The following is a 19410-nucleotide window of genomic DNA, read 5'->3' as shown; positions in this document are numbered from 1 at the left end:
GACCTACTAAATAACAAATGAAAATCTACCTATAGCCATAGACTGACAGCTATCAGAATATAGGATAACATTGATAATGTTGATAGTAATAAACCACAATATAAAATATATATGTCTGCAGCATATACTGGGATTTTAAATATTTTCATTCTATGTGCAATCTTTGTGTAATTCAATAAAAGTTATATTTTAAAGAGATCCAATTCCAAGTTAATGCTTATGGCAAAAGCATTTTTGATTTTGATTAGGAGTGGATTGGATTCTGAGGCTCTCTCTTAAATCCTTACTTTAACTTCAGCAGCAACTTTTAGAAGTAACCACTTATCTGATTTTGAAAGGCAACATAGCTCCGTTTGCAAGACCTACTACACATCATATAATAAAGCTAGTAAGCAACGTGTAAAATCAAGAGTCCTTTTTAATTTTTCTTCAGACAACAAAAATAAATGTACTAATCCCCAAGATTTTGCAGATGCCTTCAGTCATTTTAACGCTACCTTAAACAACCTTAAAGATGACTCCAATATTACCCCAGACTTTATTGCAAATTTTCTTCAGCATATACATCTTTCGACCTTGTCTACTGAACAACTTGCTCATTTAAATTCCCCGATCTCATATACGGAAGTTCGTGAGACAATTAAAATTTTCTAGCGAGATCTATGAACTTCTTGATTCAATTTTGTCTCTGTACCTTACAACTCTTTTTAACCTTGCTGTTTCAATTAGGATCTCTTCCTCAGCAAATGCTTTAGGCTACGATACTTATAATTACAAAACCAGGCAAATCTCCCCCTCATACCTCCACTAACTACCAACCATATTCATTGGTAATTCATTGTCCTATTAAGTTATATGCCAAAATTATAGCCTCAGAGTTCCCACACATGCTAGATCCCGTGCTGCTGCATGGGAGCTAGTATTGCTGGCTCACAGCGGGGAGGCTGGAGGAGATTTCTCTCCTTGCGCTCCCCTGCTTCTCTCCATTAACTTACCATAGCAGCTTTTCAATATTGAATGACCGCTATTTACACTGAACGATGAGCAATCAGCTCATCGTCCATCATTCATGCAGCATATATGATAGACGATGAGCTTGATCACTCATTGTTCAGTGTAAATAGCAGCTGTTCAGTACTGAACTGCCGCTATGTTATGTCAATGAAGAGAGATGGGGAAGCACGAGGAAAGAAATCTCCTGCAGCCACCCGCGCCCCCCTGCTAGCCGCTCTGTGTGCGAGCCAGCAGTACTAGCTCCCATATGACAGCATGGGAGCTAGGACATGCGGGGATGAGTGTCAGGCATCATTTGCCTGACACTCGTCCCGTCTAAATGTACCCTAAGATTGTTACATAATGAACAAGTAGATTTTATGAAGGATAGACAAACATCAGATGGTACATGACCGGTAATTGACGATGCTAGAATGGGGGCAGGTTCCTTTTCTGCTGCTTACGTTATATACAAAGATGGCATTCAACAGTATTTACTAGGGGTTTGCATTCGTCACTTTGCGTAACTTTGGATTTGAAAGTAATATTTTTAAGGTGATTCAGGCTCTTTACACAATGCTATCAGCCTGAGTCTTAGATAAGATTAATTGTCTAGGCCTACCCTGATTACCAATAGTACTAGACAGGGCTGCCCTTTGTCACTTTTACGGTTCACTTCAGTCTTGGAATCTCTGGCTTAGAGGATTCGGACAGATCTGAAGATAAAGGGTATTCCAGTGGGAGTTAGACAACATAAAATAGGCCTTTTTGCCCAAGATGGGATTGTCACTCTAACGCAATAAACTCTTTAAGAGCTACTACTTACATTTGACACCAATTTGAACAAATTTCTTACTACAACGTTAACCCAACTAAATCCCTATACATTAGTGCCCAACTTAAGGCTGACATAAAACAGGAATTCCCCTATGAATGGGAGAAAACATCAGTTCCCAATCTAGGTATTAAAATATGTTCTTTGGTTACCCAATAAGTCCACAGGGTTGTATTCCTCTGTTGGAGGCTCTAAATTTTTAATTAGCAATTCTAACTAAAAGTGAGCTTTCTTGGATGGGCCATATCATTCTCTTCAAGATGTTAATACTACCAAAAATCCCATACTATTTTCAAACCCTTCCTATGACAACTGACCTCCTTTATTTGGAATGGTGAGAAAAACAGGATAGCTTCCTCTATATTAATGAAACATAGATGTAGAGCAGGCATGGGAGTCCAAAATCTTTTCACCTACTACCATGTGACTCTTCTAAATCTGCTTCAAGGATCAAAAATGTAATTTAGAGAATCCAGTTGGCCAGTTATTGAGGCACAGTTAGCTACCACCCCCACTTCCTTTCCTTCATTACTTCTCTGCTATCTTCTTCACCCATCCCTTACCTGACTGCATTACAGGCCTTATAATAATAATAATCTTTATTTGTATAGCGCCAACTTATTCCGCAGCGCTTTCAGGCATGGATAAATGCAAAACAATACAACAATTGCAACAATTACAATGTGAGATACATTGGGTTAGACACAAATGGGTTGAGGGTGGTACAGGAGGTGCAGGGGGCGGGGAACACAGGCAATAGGAAATTTCATGTACAGATCATTTATTAGAAGGCAAACAGGGTGGGGCACCATAGGGAGGGGCAAGGGACTAGGTCAGGAGATTTAGTATGCTTCCCTGAAGAGGTGCGTTTTTAAAGCACGTCTGAAATTTCGTGCATCGGGAATTGTCCGGATGCCTTGGGGTAGAGCATTCCAGAGGATGCTCTGGTGAAGTCCTGTAGGCGAGCATGTGAGGTTCGTATTACAGGGGTGTTTAGTCTGAGTGTGTTAGCTGATCGGAGTGAGCGGGCTGGGTGGTGTACTGACAGTAGGGAGGTGATGTATGGTGGTGCAGCGCCATGCAGAGGTTTGTGAGTGAGGTAGAGGAGTTTAAATTTAGTTCTGCAGTGGATGGGCAGCCAATGCAGCAACTGGCATAATGCAGAGGCGTCTGAATAACGACTGGATAGAAAAATGAGTCTAGCTGCTGCATTTAGTATGGATTGGAGTGGAGCGAGTCTAGTGCGGGGGAGGCCATTTAGTAGCGAGTTGCAGTAGTCAAGCCGGGAGTGGATGAGCGTCTTTAGCGTATCCGTGGTTAGGAACGGACGTATTTTAGCAATATTTCTGAGGTGCAGGTGGCATGTTTGGGCCAGAGATTGGATATGGGGGGCAAAGGAGAGGTCAGAGTCCAGTGTGACCCCAAGGCATCGGGCATGCCGTCTGGGGGTTATGATGGTGCCAGACACTGGAATGGAGATGTTGAGGGGAGGTTGGTTAGAAGGTGCAAAGACAAGGAGGTCAGTTTTAGAGAGGTTTAGTTTGAGAAAGAGGGAGGACATAGTGTTAGAGACAGCAGACAGACAGTCGGTGATATTTTGGAGGAATGGTCCAGAGATCTCACGAGAGGAGGTGTATAGTTGGGTGTCATCAGCGTAGAGATGGTATTGGAGGCCAAATTTGTGGATGGTTTGTCCAATTGGGGTAGTATAGATAGAGAAAAGAAGGGGACCAAGGACCGAGCCCTGGGGTACCCCAACAGCGAGAGGAAGTGGAGCAGAGATAGAACCAGCAAAGGAAACACTGAAAGAGCGGTCAGAGAGGTAGGAAGAGAACCAGGAGAGAGCAGTATCCTTTAGACCAATAGAGTGGAGCATAGTGAGAAGGACATTATGGTCGACAGTGTCAAATGCAGCAGACAGGTCAAGGAGGATTAGTAGGGAGTAATCACCTCTCGACTTTGCAGTCATGAGGTTATTTGTTACTTTTGTAAGGGCAGTTTCGGTCGAGTGTAGAGAGTGGAAACCAGACTGGAGGGGGTCGAGGAGCGAATTGTCAGAGAGAAAGCGAGTAAGGCGGGAGTAGACCAGGCGTTCCAGTAATTTGGAGATAAAGGGGAGGTTTGAGACAGATCGGTAGTTGGCAGCATCAGTCGGGTCCAGGGTTGGTTTTTTAAGCAGAGGGGATATAATGGAGTGTTTGAATGAGGAGGGAAAAGTGCCAGAGGTTAGGGAGAGGTTGCAGATTGTAGTGAGGTGAGTAATGAGAGCTGGGGAAAGGGACCGGAGGAGGTGACAGGGGAGAGGGTCGCTAGCGCAGGTGGTGGGGCGGGCAACGGAAAGCAGCCTGGAGACTTCTTCCTCTGTCGTTGGTTCTAGCGTAGATAGTGAGTAGGTGCTGGGTGCAGTGCTGATGAAACTGGGATCAGGGCTAACCATGCAGCTTTCAGAGATTTATTTTCGAATGTGGTCAATTTTTTCTTTGAAATAGTCAGCTAGTTCTCCAGCAGTCAGGTCTGTTGCAGGGGCCTGTTGCTTGGGGCTGAGAAGGGAGTGAAAGGTCTCAAAAAGTTGTTTAGGGTTGTGGGATAGTGAGGAGACAAGGGAGGTGAAATAAACTTGTTTGGCATGGTGAAGGGCTAGGTTATAAGTTTTAAGCATGAATTTGAAGTGGAGGAAGTCTGCTGGCAGCTTTGACTTTCTCCACAGCCGCTCGGCGCACCTAGAGCACCGCCGGATGAAGCGCGTTTGGGACGTGAGCCAGGGTTGCCGTGGTCTGCGTTTGACGGCTCGCGTCACGGGCGGTGCCACTTCATCCAGGGCACGGCGAGGGTGGTGTGGTAGTATTCGGCTGCCAGGTTAGGGCAGGGGAGGCGAGAGATAGACGATAGGGAGGACTGAATAGTTTCGGCAAACTGTTTAGTGCGGACAGACTGGAGGTTCCTAGAGGTGCGATAGATAGGAGGGTCAGGAGAGATGCTAGGGTGCCTGATTGAGAAAGAGAGAAGGTTGTGATCTGAGAGTGGAAGTGGGGAGTTAGTAAAGTGAGAAGCAGAGCAGAGACGGAGGAAAACTAAATCGAGAGTGTTACCATCTCTGAGTGGGGGAGTCAGAGATTAGCGATAAGCCAAGGGAGGAGGTAAGTGTTAAAAGCCGGGAGGCAGATGAGGAGCTAGAGTCGTTAGTAGGGATGTTGAAATCACCAAGGATGAGGGTTGGGATTTCACAGGATAGGAAGTGGGGGAGCCAGGCAGCAAAGTGGTCTAGGAACAGGCGGGTGGGACCTGGGGGGCGGTAAATAACTGCAACACGCAGAGGCAGTGGGCGGAAGAGTCGCAGGGTGTGGACCTCGAAGGAGTAGAAGGTAAGCGAGGGAGCTGAGGGAATGACCTGGAAGGTACAGTTTGGGGAGACGATGATGCCTACTCCTCCGCCGGGTCTGTAATCCGATCTGGGGGTGTGGGAGAACTGCAGGCCATCATAGGACAATGCAGCGGGGGAGGTAGAATCGGACTGCTGTATTCAGGTTTCCGTGAGGGCGAGCAAGTTCAAGTGTTTACTGGTGATAAGGTCATGGATAGTTGGGAGTTTGTTACACGCAGATTGGGAGTTCCATAGGGCGCATTTGAATGGGGCAGGGGTGGCATTTTGGTAGAGAACAGTACGGGGTGGGCCTGGGTTGGGGGATATGTCCCCTGCAGCTAGGCGTAGCAGGGTAGCAAGGGTGAGCACATGGCTAGGGGATTTGTGTGGGTGGCTAAGGTGTTTCTTTGCAGTATTGGGGGGTTGAAGGCATCTTAGGAAGTTGAACAGTGCATGGGAGCCATACATAGGTGAGGAGAGGAGGGAGGGGCTGATGTGGACTTCAGCTGGGAGTGGCTTGTTACATTTCACTAGTTAACCAGCTGACCCACCTTTAGATGGCTAATGAACAAGATGGGAGGGGGGCGTGGGCGCTTTATTGCCCTCTTACAAAAACAAACTGTGTCCAGCAACACTAAGATGAGACAGGGAGAAAGCTATTTGGGGGAGGTGAAGAGGAAAATACATATAGTACAAATAGAGTCAATTCCATTTATATGAAGCAATGGGACATACCATTGCGCACAGATTATGACAAATGTAAAGGTATCACAGCAGATTCAGTGGAAGGAAGGCGGAGCAATCAAATGCAGATGGAGTGGAGCAATGGATGAGTGAAACATACCATTGCGCACAGATTATGACAAATGTAAAGGTATCACAGCAGATTCAGTGGAAGGAAGGCGGAGGCCTTATTCAAAGGCATGACTTAACTCTATAAAAGCTCAAGGGATTATTCCTCTAAAATGAATTTCCCACTTCCCCTATATTTGCTGGAGTACCACATACCTAATGAGTCAAAGCATGTTCAATTTGAAAAAACCTTCAATAAAAATTTAAAATGATAAAAAAAAACTGTCCAAGGGCAACATGGCGTTTTTATGTTTATTCTCCCTGTTCTTCTCCTCCTCTGAAGTAGAAAGGACAGATGTGGTGGTTCAGTTGTTAGCACTGCTGCCTTGCAGTGCTGGAGTTACAGGCTCAAATCTGAGAAAGAACAACATCTAGATGGTGTTTTTCAAAATCCATGTAAATGTTTGAGATTTGAACTGATGATCCGAGCACTAAAATGCAACAACTGAGCCAAATCCATGGCAACTTTAATTTGTAAAATCGTTTTCTGATGATTTTTGCATAGCATTTGGTCAGGTTGACCCAATTCAGTTTTGCAAACATAGACCCAATTTTATAACTCAGCCGATCATGATGGGCAACTCTACACATCAGTGCCTAATTATTTTCCTCTTCAAGATAAATGTTGAACGAACCGAATATATATGTAGTTTTTAGTGGAATGAACAGAAATTCCATATATGTACATACCTAATAATTTTCTGTGCTTTATAAACATGTAAGGAACTGTATATATGTACAGTTTATGTTGACATGACCACTAGAGATGAGAGAACGTACTCGTCCGAGCTTGATACTCGTTCGAGTATTAGCGTGCTCGAGATGCTCGTTACTCGTAACGAGCACCACGCGATGTTCGGGTTACTTTCACTTTCATCTCTGAGACGTTAGCGTGCTTTTCTGGGCAATTGAAAGACAGGGAAGGCATTACAACTTCCCCCTGCGACGTTCAAGCCCTATACCATCCCCCTGCAGTGAGTGGCTGGCGAGATCAGGTGTCACCCGAGTATAAAAATCAGCCCCTCCCGCGGCTCGCCTCAGATGCGTTGTGACATAGCTGAGGGACAGTGTTATTGGTGCCGGAGCTGCTATAGGGAGAGTGTTAGGAGTTAGTGTAGGCTTCAAGAACCCCAACGGTCCTTCTTAGGGCCACATCTAACCGTGTGCAGTACTGTGGAGGCTGCTTTTTTGCAGTGTTGCACAATTTTTTTTTTTGGTATATCGGCCGTGCAGAGCATTGCGCCCTGCATTAATACTACAGGGACAGAAGTGGTGGTTAGGCAGGGAGAGTGTTAGGAGTGATTGTAGGCTTCAAGAACCCCAACGGTCCTTCTTAGGGCCACATCTAACCGTGTGCAGTACTGTGGAGGCTGCTTTTTGCAGTGTTGCACTTTTTTTTTTTTTTGGTATATCGGCCGTGCAGAGCATTTCGCCCTGCAGTAATACTCCAGGGACAGAATTGTGTAGGCAGGGCCAGAAGACATATATTATTGATTGAATATACGCTGTGGTCCTTTTCAAAAAAATATTGGGCAAAAATTCTATTTGGCCTGCCTGTCACTGTGCTCAGTGTTCTGGGTCCGTGTGTGCTGGGGGTAGTAGTTCTACAAATAAATACGCAGCCAGCTAAGTGTTACAGCAGGCGTGCGCCAAATTATTTCCTGGCGTTCCGTAAACGAAGTCAGCCTCCAACCACAGGCCAATAAGCGGCACATTTAATTACAGCATTCTGTTTCTGCACTACTGCTAATACACCATGCTGAGGGGTAGGGGTAGGCCTATAGAATGTGGACGCGGGCGAGGACGCGGAGGCCCAAGTCAGGGTGTGGGCACAGGCCGAGCCAGTGCGGTGGCCAGGGGTAGAGGCAGGGCCAGACCGAATAATCCACCAACTGGTTCCCAAAGCGCCCCCTCGCGCCATGCCACCCTGCAGAGGTCAAGGTGCTCTACGGTGTGGCAGTTTTTCACAGAGACGCCTGACGACCGACGAACAGTGGTGTGCAACCTTTGTCGCACCAAGATCAGCTGGGGAGGCACCACCACCAGCATGCGCAGGCATATGATGGTCAAGCACCCCACAAGGTGGGACGATGCCCGTTCACCGCCTCCAGTTTGCACCACTGCCTCTTCCCCTGTCCCCCAACCTGCCACTGAGATCCAACCCCCCTCTGAGGACACAGGCAGTACCGTCTCCTGACCTGCACCCACACCCTCACCTCCGCTGTCCTCGGCCCCATCCAGCAATGTCTCTCAGCGTAGCGTCCAGACGTCGCTAGCGCCACTGTTTGAGCGCAAGCGCAAGTACGCCGCCACGCACCCGCATGCTCAAGCGTTAAACGTGCACATTGCAAAATTGATCAGCCTAGAGATGCTGTCGTATAGGCTTGTGGAAACGGAGGCTTTCAAAAGCATGATGGCGGCGGCGGCCCCGCGCTACTCGGTTCCCAGTCACCACTACTTTTCCCGATGTGCCGTCCCAGGCCTCCACGACCACGTCTCCCGCAACATTGTACGCGCACTCACCAACGCGGTTACTGCCAAGGTCCACTTAACAACAGACACGTGGACAAGCACAGGCGGGCAGGGCCACTATATCTCCCTGATGGCACATTGGGTGAATTTAGTGGAGGCTGGGACAGAGTCAGAGCCTGGGACCGCTCACGTCCTACCCACCCCCAGAATTGCGGGCCCCAGCTCGGTGCTGGTATCTGCGGCGGTGTATGCTTCCTCCACTAAACCACCCTCCTCCTCCTACGCAACCTCTGTCTCGCAATCAAGATGTGTCAGCAGCAGCACGTCGCCAGCAGTCGGTGTCCCGCGGCGTGGCAGCACAGCGGTGGGCAAGCGTCAGCAGGCCGTGCTGAAACTACTCAGCTTAGGAGAGAAGAGCCACACGGCCCACGAACTGCTGCAGGGTCTGACAGAGCAGACCGACCGCTGGCTTGCGCCGCTGAGCCTCCAACCGGGCATGGTTGTGTGTGACAACGGCCGTAACCTGGTGGCGGCTCTGCAGCTCGGCAGCCTCACGCACGTGCCATGCCTGGCCCATGTCTTTAATTTGGTGGTTCAGCGCTTTCTGAAAAGCTACCCCCACTTGTCATACCTGCTCGGAAAGGTGCACCAGCTCTGCGCACATTTCCGCAAATCCCACACGCACGCTGCCACCCTGCGGACACTGCAACATTGGTTTAATCTGCCAGTGCACCGACTGCTGTGCGACGTGCCCACACAGTGGAACTCTACGCTCCACATGTTGGCCAGACTCTATGAGCAGCGTAGAGCTATAGTGGAATACCAACTCCAACATGGGCGGCGCAGTGGGAGTCAGCCTCCTCAATTATTTACAGAAGAGTGGGCCTGGTTGGCAGCCATCTGCCAGGTCCTTGGAAACTTTGAGGAGTCTACCCAGATGGTGAGCGGGGATGCTGCAATCATTAGCGTCACCATTCCTCTGCTATGCCTCTTGAGAAGTTCCCTGCAAAGCATAAAGGCAGGCGCTTTGGAATCTGAAACGGAGCAGGGGAAGACAGTATGTCGCTGGATAGTCAGAGCAACCTCATGTCTATATCTCAGCGCGTTGAGGAGGAGGGGGAGGAGCATGAGGAGGAGGGGGAAGAGACAGCTTGGCCCACTGCTGATGGGACAGATGCTGCTTGCCTGTCACCCTTTCAGCGTGTATGGCCAGAGGAGGAGGAGGAGGGGGAGGAGCATGAGGAGGAGGGGAAAGAGACAGCTTGGCCCACTGCTGAGGGTACAGATGTAGCTTGTCTGTCATCCTTTCAGCGTGTATGGCCGGAGGAGGAGGAGGATCCTGAAAGTGATCTTCCTAGTGAGGACAGCCATGTGTTGCGTACAGGTACCCTGGCACACATGGCTGACTTCATGTTAGGATGCCTTTCTCGTGACCCTCGCGTTACACGCATTCTGGCCACTACGGATTACTGGGTGTACACACTGCTCGACCCACGGTATAAGGAGAGCCTTTCCACTCTCATTCCCGAAGAGGAAAGGGGTTCGAGAATGATGCTATACCACAGGGCGCTGGTGGACAAACTGATGGTAAACTTTCCATCCGACAGCGCTAGTGGCCGAAGGCGCATTTCCGCGGCCCAGGTAGCAGGGGAGGCGCAGAGATCAGGCAGCATGTACAGCGCAGGCAGGGGAACACTCTCTAAGGCCTTTGACAGCTTTCTGGCTCCCCAGCAAGACAGTGTCACCGGTCCCCAGTCAAGGCTGAGTTGGCGGGAGCACTGTAAAAGGATGGTGAGGGAGTACGTAGCCGATTGCACGACCGTCCTCGGTGACGCCTCTGCCCCCTACAACTACTGGGTGTTGAAGCTGGACACGTGGCCTGAACTCGTGCTGTATGCCCTGGAGGTGCTTGCTTGTCCTGCGGCTAGCGTCTTGTCAGAAAGTGTGTTTAGTGTGGCTGGGGGAATCATCACAGATAAGCATACCCACCTGTCAACCGACAGTGCCGACAGGCTTACACTCATCAAGATGAACAAAGCCTGGATTTCCCCAGACTTCTCTTCTCCACCAGCGGACAGCAGCGATACATAAACAATACGTAGGCTGCACTCGCGGATGGAAGCATCGTTCTCTATCACCATCCAAAACGGGGACCTTTTTGCTTCATCAATCTGTGTATAATATTCATCCTCCTCCTCCTGCTCCTCCTCCTGAAACCTGACGTAATCACGCCGAACGTGCAATTTTTCTTAGGCCCACAAGGCTCAGTCATATAATTTTTCTAAACAATTTTTATACGTTTCAATGCTCATTAAAGCGTTGAAACTTTCACCTCAACCAATTTTTATTTTAACTGGGCTGCCTCCAGGCCTAGTTAGTTACCAATTAAGCCACATAAACCAAAGCGATTAATGGGTTTCACCTGGCCTCTCGGTTGGGCATGGGCAATTTTTCTCAGGTACATTAGTACTGTTGGTACACCAATTTTTGTGGGCCCTCGCCTACAGTGTAATCCAATTAATTTTTTGCCCACCTGCATTACAGCTGACGTAACATCAGCTGTGATGGGCAATGCAATGGGATATTTTTATGTACCGCCGGTGGGTTCCAGGGAGCCACCCATGCTGTGGGTCCACAGGGAGTTGTAAATGCATCTGTGTCCACTTCTAATGAACCCCAGTCTGACTGGGGCATGCAGTGTGGGCCGAAGCCCACCTGCATTAAACATGACATTACCTCAGCTGTGATGGGCAATGCAATGGGATATATTTATGTACCGCCGGTGGCTTCCTGGCACCCACCCATGCTGTGGGTCCACAGGGAGTTGTAAATGCATCTGTGTCCACTTCTAAAGAACCCCAGTCTGACTGAGGCATGCAGTGTGGGCCGAAGCCCACCTGCATTTCATCTGACGTTAGCTCTGCTGTCCAGGGCACTGCAATGGGATACATTTATGTACAGCCGGTGGGTTCCAGGGAGCCACCCATGCTGTGGGTGCACACGGAATTCCCATTGTGGAGTTGTACCTGCCTGTGACTATTTATAAAAAAACGCGGTCTGACTGGGGCATGCAGACACCTTGACAGAATGAATAGTGTGTGGCACATAGGTTCCCCATTGCTATGCCCACGTGTGCAGCTCCTGATGGCGGTGGCACAGGATTGGATTTCTCATTGCTTCTGTACAGCATTGTGGGCTATCGCCCCGCCCCTTTTAAAGAGGGTCGCTGCCTAGCCATGCCAACCCTCTGCAGTGTGTGCCTGCGGTTCCTCTGGCAGACGCACTTCTAAATAGACATGAGTGTGGCGTGGCATGAGGGCAGCTGAAGGCTGTGCAGGGACAATTTGGTGTGCGCTGTGGACACTGGGTCGTGCAGGGGGGGGTTGGGCAGCATGTAACCCAGGAGAAGTGGCAGCGGAGTGTCATGCAGGCAGTGATTGTGCTTTGTTGGAGGTAGTGTGGTGCTTAGCTAAGGTATGCATTGCTAATGAGGGCTTTTCAGAAGTAAAAGTTGCCGGGGGGGGGGCCCACTCTTGCCGCTATTGTGGCGTAATAGTGGTACCTGTGAACTTGAGATGCAGCCCAACATGTAGCCCCTCGCCTGCCCTATCCGTTGCTGTATCGTTCCCATCACTTTCTTGAATTGCCCTGATTTTCACAAATGAAAACCTTAGCGAGCATCAGCGATATACAAAAATGCTCGGGTCGCCCATTGACTTCAATGGGGTTCGTTAGTGGAAACAAACCCTCGAGCATCGCGAAAAGTTCGTCTCGAGTAACGAGCACCCGAGCATTTTGGTGCTCGCTCATCTCTAATGACCACATGTTCTACTAACTAGACGCCTAAAATTTTTCTCCTGTCTGATATACATGGAATAGACAAGCTATAATGAGTCAACAGGAATCTAACAAGGAGGTGCTCTAAGAACTATGTATAGATATATCAGGGGTCAATACAGAGATCTTTCCCATTATCTATTATACCCAGGACTATGACAAGGAGGCACTCTAATAATGTAAGCTGCAATTGCGTTAATTCCAATATAAACTATACATACAGTACATCCTGTTCAGTCCCTCTCTAACAATAAAAGGAAATTGCATACATGTCTCTATATAAGAGATATATGTTCATTCCAGCAAACAGGTAACTACCCTAACACTATTGAAGCAGACTCTCTACTTTGCGCTTCATATCTTCTTGTGTAACTTCATCCTACATGTGGATCCACTTACCTGCTACCACAGACTACAGTCTCTGCCATCTGCACGTGAGCATTACTCATGACAAATTGACTTTTACACCAAAAAGGTTTGTAACTAGAGATGAGCGAGCATACTCGCTAAGGGCAATTACTCGATCGAGCATTGTCCTTAGCGAGTATTTCCCCGCTCGGAAGAAAAGGTTCGGCTGGTGAACCTTTTCGCGGGTGAGAGGTGAGCTGCGGCAGTGAGCAGGGGGGAGCGGGGGGGGGGGGGGCGGGGGAGAGGGAGAGAAAGAGATCTCCCCTCCTTTCCTCCCCGCTCTCCCCTGCCTGCCGCCGGCAGCCGAATCTTTTCTTCCGAGCGGGCAGGTACTCGCTAAGGGCAATGCTCGATCAAGTAATTGCGCTTAGCGAGTATGCTCGCTCATCTCTATTTGTAACCCTTAAAAGTTTTGAGGAGTCCACAGCTCTGCGTTTCGGAGCTGTTTTGGCAGTATGAGTGTGACCAGTAGTATAGCCAGATGGTTTGAATGTTCTCACTAAATGAGGCAGAGCTGGGAGATTTTGCTAAAAATGCAAATCATAATTTTTTAAAACTTATTGACGATTCTTGATTTTACCCCAGTTTTCTTTTTTTGGTTAAATAAACTGGAAAAAAACGTCACATGAGATCTTGCTTTTTGTGGGAAGAGTTGTACTTTTTAATGGCACCACTTTGGGATACATATAATGTATTGTTTAGCTTTTAGTAAATTTATTTTTTAGAGGAAATGGAAGAAAAAACTAATTGCCCCATGTTTTAACATTCACTATGCAGTATCAAGTGAAATGTTCTGCGGATCACTATGATTATGGTGATACACTTACAAAAAAGATGTATTTGCATTGCTGCATTCCAATAAGATTTTAATGATGTCATTTAATGAATGGCTGTGATTGGTTAATCGAGCACCGGCTCTGGCTGACGCTGCATTTGATGAACCAATCAGAGCAATTGCTTGCTAAAGGCATGGGAATTCAAGCCGCGCTACCTGGAAGAAATGCTCTGTCGGCGTTCAGGAGTACACGGAAGCCTGCAGCAGCGCCGCAGCCCAGCTCATGGGACCTGAACGCCATCTACTAGGTGAGCATTATAAGACACCCCCTGAAAATAAGACACTGTGCCTATTTGGGGGCAAAAGTTAATTTAAAACAGTGTCTTGTTTTCAGGGAAACATGGTAGTGAAAGGTTCAGTAGTTCTGTATAGCATCGGGGCTTACTGTTAGTCACATTACAAGCTGGAAAAGGTTCATCTATGTTTGGTAAATGCGCAGGGCTCATTCACATGGGCATGAAAGTCGCTCAGAAGATAGCTGCACAAACACAAATCGTGTGAATGGAAGATTTTCCACAATCAAGTCCCAAGCTTCACTAGCATGAAAATCTCCCATTCACACGATCGGTAGCGGCGTGTTGCAGAAAAAATGTGCCGCTGTTTCGAAATTCCCTTTGGTTGGTAGGAATTCTTTTAATGACTTCTAATGTATGAAATATAGACACCTGTCTTCTTTTCCAAGTGTTGGATGCAGCTAAACTCCCTCTCCCTCCCTTTTTTCCAGGTCCCATAATAGTCTATGGACACTCCTGCACTTTGTATACCAAAGATGGAGACCTATATTTTTGTGCAGAAGGAAATTTCAGACGTCCTATTTTTTTAGTTGAGATTTTTTTTCTTGCGCGTCTAAAATTCATTTGTCTGAACATTTGCATAGGAAATCATTAGTTCTAATAGTCACAATTTTTTGCGCATGTAATTTAGCTGCGCAAATTTCTTTGTGTGAATGAGGCCTTACACTGAGGCTGGGTTCACATAGCTGTATGAGAAATCCACTTGTTGAAGCCCACAGCAAATTCTAGCTGTGAGCCCAGCGTAATGTACGGCATATGGGCGCGTATTAGCAAAGGCGGCCATGCAGTGTACCTTTCTTTCATTTGTTTATATTTCCCGTGTCATCGCTTAGTGATGATGTGGGTACCCGCAGCCCATACGCAATATAATTGTGTATGGGCTGCGGGCATGTCCGTGACCATAGAGAACAGTGGGCTCTGTGTTGCAGATTCCATGCTGCATTCTATTTTCCACATATTACACTATTCTGACCCACTAATGTGAGCGGAATTGTGTAATCCAATGCATTTGATTGATACGCATATTACTGCGGATCAAACGCTCGCGGAATCCGCAATTCTTATCCGGTTGTGTGAGACTGGCCTGACAGAAGCTCTCAGATAATGTAAGAAATTAACTAATGTGATAGCTGCAGCATATTCCTATTGTGTGACAGCGCTGTTGGATGACAGGGACTCTGATAAAGTGTAAGGCTGGGTGACTGTGGTATCTGCTGCTGAAACAGCACCTCGTCCTACCTGCCCACCCCACCACCGCATGTGCTAGTCTGCTCCAGATCCTTGGAACTTCATGATTAATTGGCGGTGGCAGCTGAGAGCCACAGCAGTGGAGAAGATAGGCTTCCTGATTTGTCCGTTCATGGAAGCAGGCAGAAAGTGAAGCCTCCTTCTCCATGATTGGCTCCAGGCTGCAGCCAAACCACACAGTTGCTAGAACTGTGAACTCTGTAGATGCTGGGACAGAGCCGGCTAGCATGGTGCGGAGTAGAGATGATCGAACGTACTCGTCCGAGCTTGATATTCGTGCGAATATCAGGGTGTTCGGGATGCTCGTTACTCGTAACGAGTACCACGCGGTGTTCCGGTTACTTTCAGTTTCCTCTCTGAGACGTTAGCGCGCTTTTCTGGCCAATTGAAAGACAGGGAAGGCATTACAACTTCCCCCTCTGACGTTCAAGCCCTATACCACCCCCCTGCTGTGAGTGGCTGGGGCGATCAGATGTCACCCGAGTATAAAAATCGGCCCCTCCCGCGGCTCGGCTCAGATGCCTTGTGAGTTAGCTGAGGGACAGTGGTATCGTGCTGGAGCTGCTGTAGGGAGAGCGTTAGGAGTTACTGTAGGCTTCAAGAACCCCAACAGTCCTTCTCAGGGCCACATCTAATAGTGTGCAGTACTGTGTTAGCACTGTAATTTTTTTTTTTTTTCAAAATTGGATCTGCAGAGCATTGCGCCCTGCAATAGGGACAGAAGTGGTGGTTAGGCAGGGAGAGTGTCAGCAGTGAGTGTAGGCTTCAAGAACCCCAACGGTCCTTTCTAGGGCCACATCTATCCGTGTGCAGTACTGTCCAGGCTGCTGTTAGCAGTGTTGCATTTTTTTTTTTTCTTTCTCAAAACCGGCTGTGCAGACCATTGCACCCGGCATTAATACTACAGGGATAGAATTGTGTAGGCAGGGCCAGAAGACATACATTATTCATTGAATAGATGCAGTGTGGCTTGTCCTTTGAAAAACAAGGGAAAAAAATTCTATTTCGCCTGCCTCTGACAGTCCTCAGGGCTCTGGGTACGTGTGTGCTGCGTGCAGAACGTTAAAAATAATCAGACGCAGCCAGCTACGTTTTACTGCAGGCTTGCGCCAATTTTTTTCCTGCATGGGAAATCCCTGATCTACTGTAGCGAATAACTTTGCATCACTGCAGTTCTCTGACACATTTGCAGGGCCACAACACAGTTATTAAACTTAGAAGTATTCATTGAATACACGCAGTGTGGCTTGTCCTTTTGAAAAACAAGGGAAAAAATTCTATTTTGGCTGCAGGCTTGCGCCAATTTTTTTCCTGCATGGGAAATCCCTGATCTACTGTAGTGAATAACTTTGCATCACTGCAGTTCTCTGACACATTTGCAGGGCCACAACACAGTTATTAAACTTAGTAGTATTCATTGAATACACGCAGTGTGGCTTGTCCTTTTGAAAAACAAGGGAAAAAATTCTATTTTGGCTGCAGGCTTGCGCCAATTTTTTTCCTGCATGGGAAATCCCTGATCTACTGTAGCGAATAACTTTGCATCACTGCAGTTCTCTGACACATTTGCAGGACCACAACACAGTTGTTAAACTTAGTAGTATTCATTGAATACACGCAGTGTGGCTTGTCCTTTTGAAAAACAAGGGAAAAAATTCTATTTTGGCTGCAGGCTTGCGCCAATTTTTTTCCTGCATGGGAAATCCCTGATCTACTGTAGCGAATAACTTTGCATCACTGCAGTTCTCTGACACATTTGCAGGGCCACAACACAGTTATTAAACTTAGTAGTATTCATTGAATACACGCAGTGTGGCTTGTCCTTTTGAAAAACAAGGGAAAAAATTCTATTTTGGCTGCAGGCTTGCGCCAATTTTTTTCCTGCATGGGAAATCCCTGATCTACTGTAGCGAATAACTTTGCATCACTGCAGTTCTCTGACACATTTGCAGGGCCACAACACAGTTATTAAACTTAGTAGTATTCATTGAATACACGCAGTGTGGCTTGTCCTTTTGAAAAACAAGGGAAAAAATTCTATTTCGCCTGCCTCTGACAGTCCTCAGGGCTCTGGGTACGTGTGTGCTGCGTGCAGAACGTTAAAAATAATCAGACGCAGCCAGCTACGTTTTACTGCAGGCTTGCGCCAATTTTTTTCCTGCATGGGAAATCCCTGATCTACTGTAGCGAATAACTTTGCATCACTGCAGTTCTCTGACACATTTGCAGGGCCACAACACAGTTATTAAACTTAGAAGTATTCATTGAATACACGCAGTGTGGCTTGTCCTTTTGAAAAACAAGGGAAAAAATTCTATTTTGGCTGCAGGCTTGCGCCAATTTTTTTCCTGCATGGGAAATCCCTGATCTACTGTAGTGAATAACTTTGCATCACTGCAGTTCTCTGACACATTTGCAGGGCCACAACACAGTTATTAAACTTAGTAGTATTCATTGAATACACGCAGTGTGGCTTGTCCTTTTGAAAAACAAGGGAAAAAATTCTATTTTGGCTGCAGGCTTGCGCCAATTTTTTTCCTGCATGGGAAATCCCTGATCTACTGTAGCGAATAACTTTGCATCACTGCAGTTCTCTGACACATTTGCAGGGCCACAACACAGTTATTAAACTTAGTAGTATTCATTGAATACACGCAGTGTGGCTTGTCCTTTTGAAAAACAAGGGAAAAAATTCTATTTTGGCTGCAGGCTTGCGCCAATTTTTTTCCTGCATGGGAAATCCCTGATCTACTGTAGCGAATAACTTTGCATCACTGCAGTTCTCTGACACATTTGCAGGGCCACAACACAGTTATTAAACTTAGTAGTATTCATTGAATACACGCAGTGTGGCTTGTCCTTTTGAAAAACAAGGGAAAAAATTCTATTTTGGCTGCAGGCTTGCGCCAATTTTTTTCCTGGCTTGGAAATCACTGCTAATACAGCATGCTGAGGGGTAGGGATAGGCCTAGAGGATGTGGACGCGGCCGAGGACGCGTAGGCCCAAGTGAGGGTGTGGGCACAGGCCGAGCTCCTGATCCAGGTGTGTCGCAGCCGCCTGCTGCGCGATTAGGAGAGTGGCACGTTTCTGGCGTCCCCACATTCATCGCCCAATTAATGGGTCCACGCGGGAGACCTTTATTAGAAAATGAGCAGTGTGAGCAGGTCCTGTCGTGGATGGCAGAAAGTGCTTCGAGCAAGCTATCATCCACCCAGAGTTCTGCGCCGTCCAGTGCTGCAAATCCGAATCCTCTGTCTGCTGCTCCTCCTTCATCTCAGCCTCCTCACTCCACTACAATGACACATGCTCAGGAGCGGGAACACTCCCAGGAACTGTTCTCGGGCCCCTGCTCAGATTGGGCAGCAGTGATTCCTCTCCCACCAGAGGAGTTTATCGTCACTGATGCACAACCATTGGAAAGTTCCCGGGGTCCGGGGGATGAGGCTGGGGACTTCCGGCAACTGTCTCAAGACCTTTCAGTGGGTGAGGAGGACGATGACGATCAGACACAGTTGTCTTGCAGTGAGGTAGTAGTAAGGGCAGTAAGTGCGAGGGAGGAGCGCACAGAGGATTCGGAGGAAGAGCAGCAGGACGATGAGGTGACTGACCCCACCTGGTGTGCAACACCTACTCAGGACAGGTCTTCAGAGGGGGAGGCAAGGGCAGCAGCAGGGCAGGTTGCAAGAGGCAGTGCGGTGTCCAGGGGTAGAGGCAGGGCCAGACCGAATAATCCACCAACTGTTTCCCAAAGCGCACCCTCGCGCCATGCCACCATGCAGAGGCCGAGGTGCTCTAAGGTCTGGCAGTTTTTCACAGAGACGCCTGACGACCGACGAACAGTGGTGTGCAACCTTTGTCGCACCAAGATCAGCCGGGGAGCCACCACCAACAGCCTCACCACCACCAGCATGCGCAGACATATGATGGCCAAGCACCCCACAAGGTGGGACGAAGGCCGTTCACCGCCTCCGGTTTGCACCGCTGCCTCTCCACCTGTGCCCCAACCTGCCACTGAGATCCAACCCCCCTCTCAGGACACAGGCACTACCGTCTCCTGGCCTGCACCCACACCCTCACCTCCGCTGTACTCGGCCCCATCCACCAATGTCTCGCACCGCACAGTCCAGCCGTCGCTAGCGCAAGTGTTGGAGCGCAAGCGCAAGTACGCCGCCACGCACCCGCACGCTCAATCGTTAACCGTCAACATAGCCAAATTTATCAGCCTTGAGATGCTGCCGTATAGGGTTGTGGAAACGGAGGCTTTCAAAGCTATGA

At 48.0% G+C, this 19410-nt stretch overlaps 1 protein-coding gene across 1 annotated transcript in view; it reads right to left on the bottom strand.

Annotated features, from left to right (window-relative positions):
* The window catches only part of CACNA1S (calcium voltage-gated channel subunit alpha1 S), a 1022072-nt gene that overhangs the window by 33488 nt on the left and 969174 nt on the right, over nucleotides 1–19410 (bottom strand). The gene's annotated exons all lie outside the window — the stretch shown is intronic.

This window comes from Eleutherodactylus coqui, chromosome 4, assembly GCF_035609145.1.
Source record: "Eleutherodactylus coqui strain aEleCoq1 chromosome 4, aEleCoq1.hap1, whole genome shotgun sequence".
Taxonomy (NCBI): Eukaryota; Metazoa; Chordata; class Amphibia; order Anura; family Eleutherodactylidae; genus Eleutherodactylus; species Eleutherodactylus coqui.
Note: the sequence above shows the minus strand (reverse complement) of the source record. Positions and strands in the feature narration are given on the sequence as shown.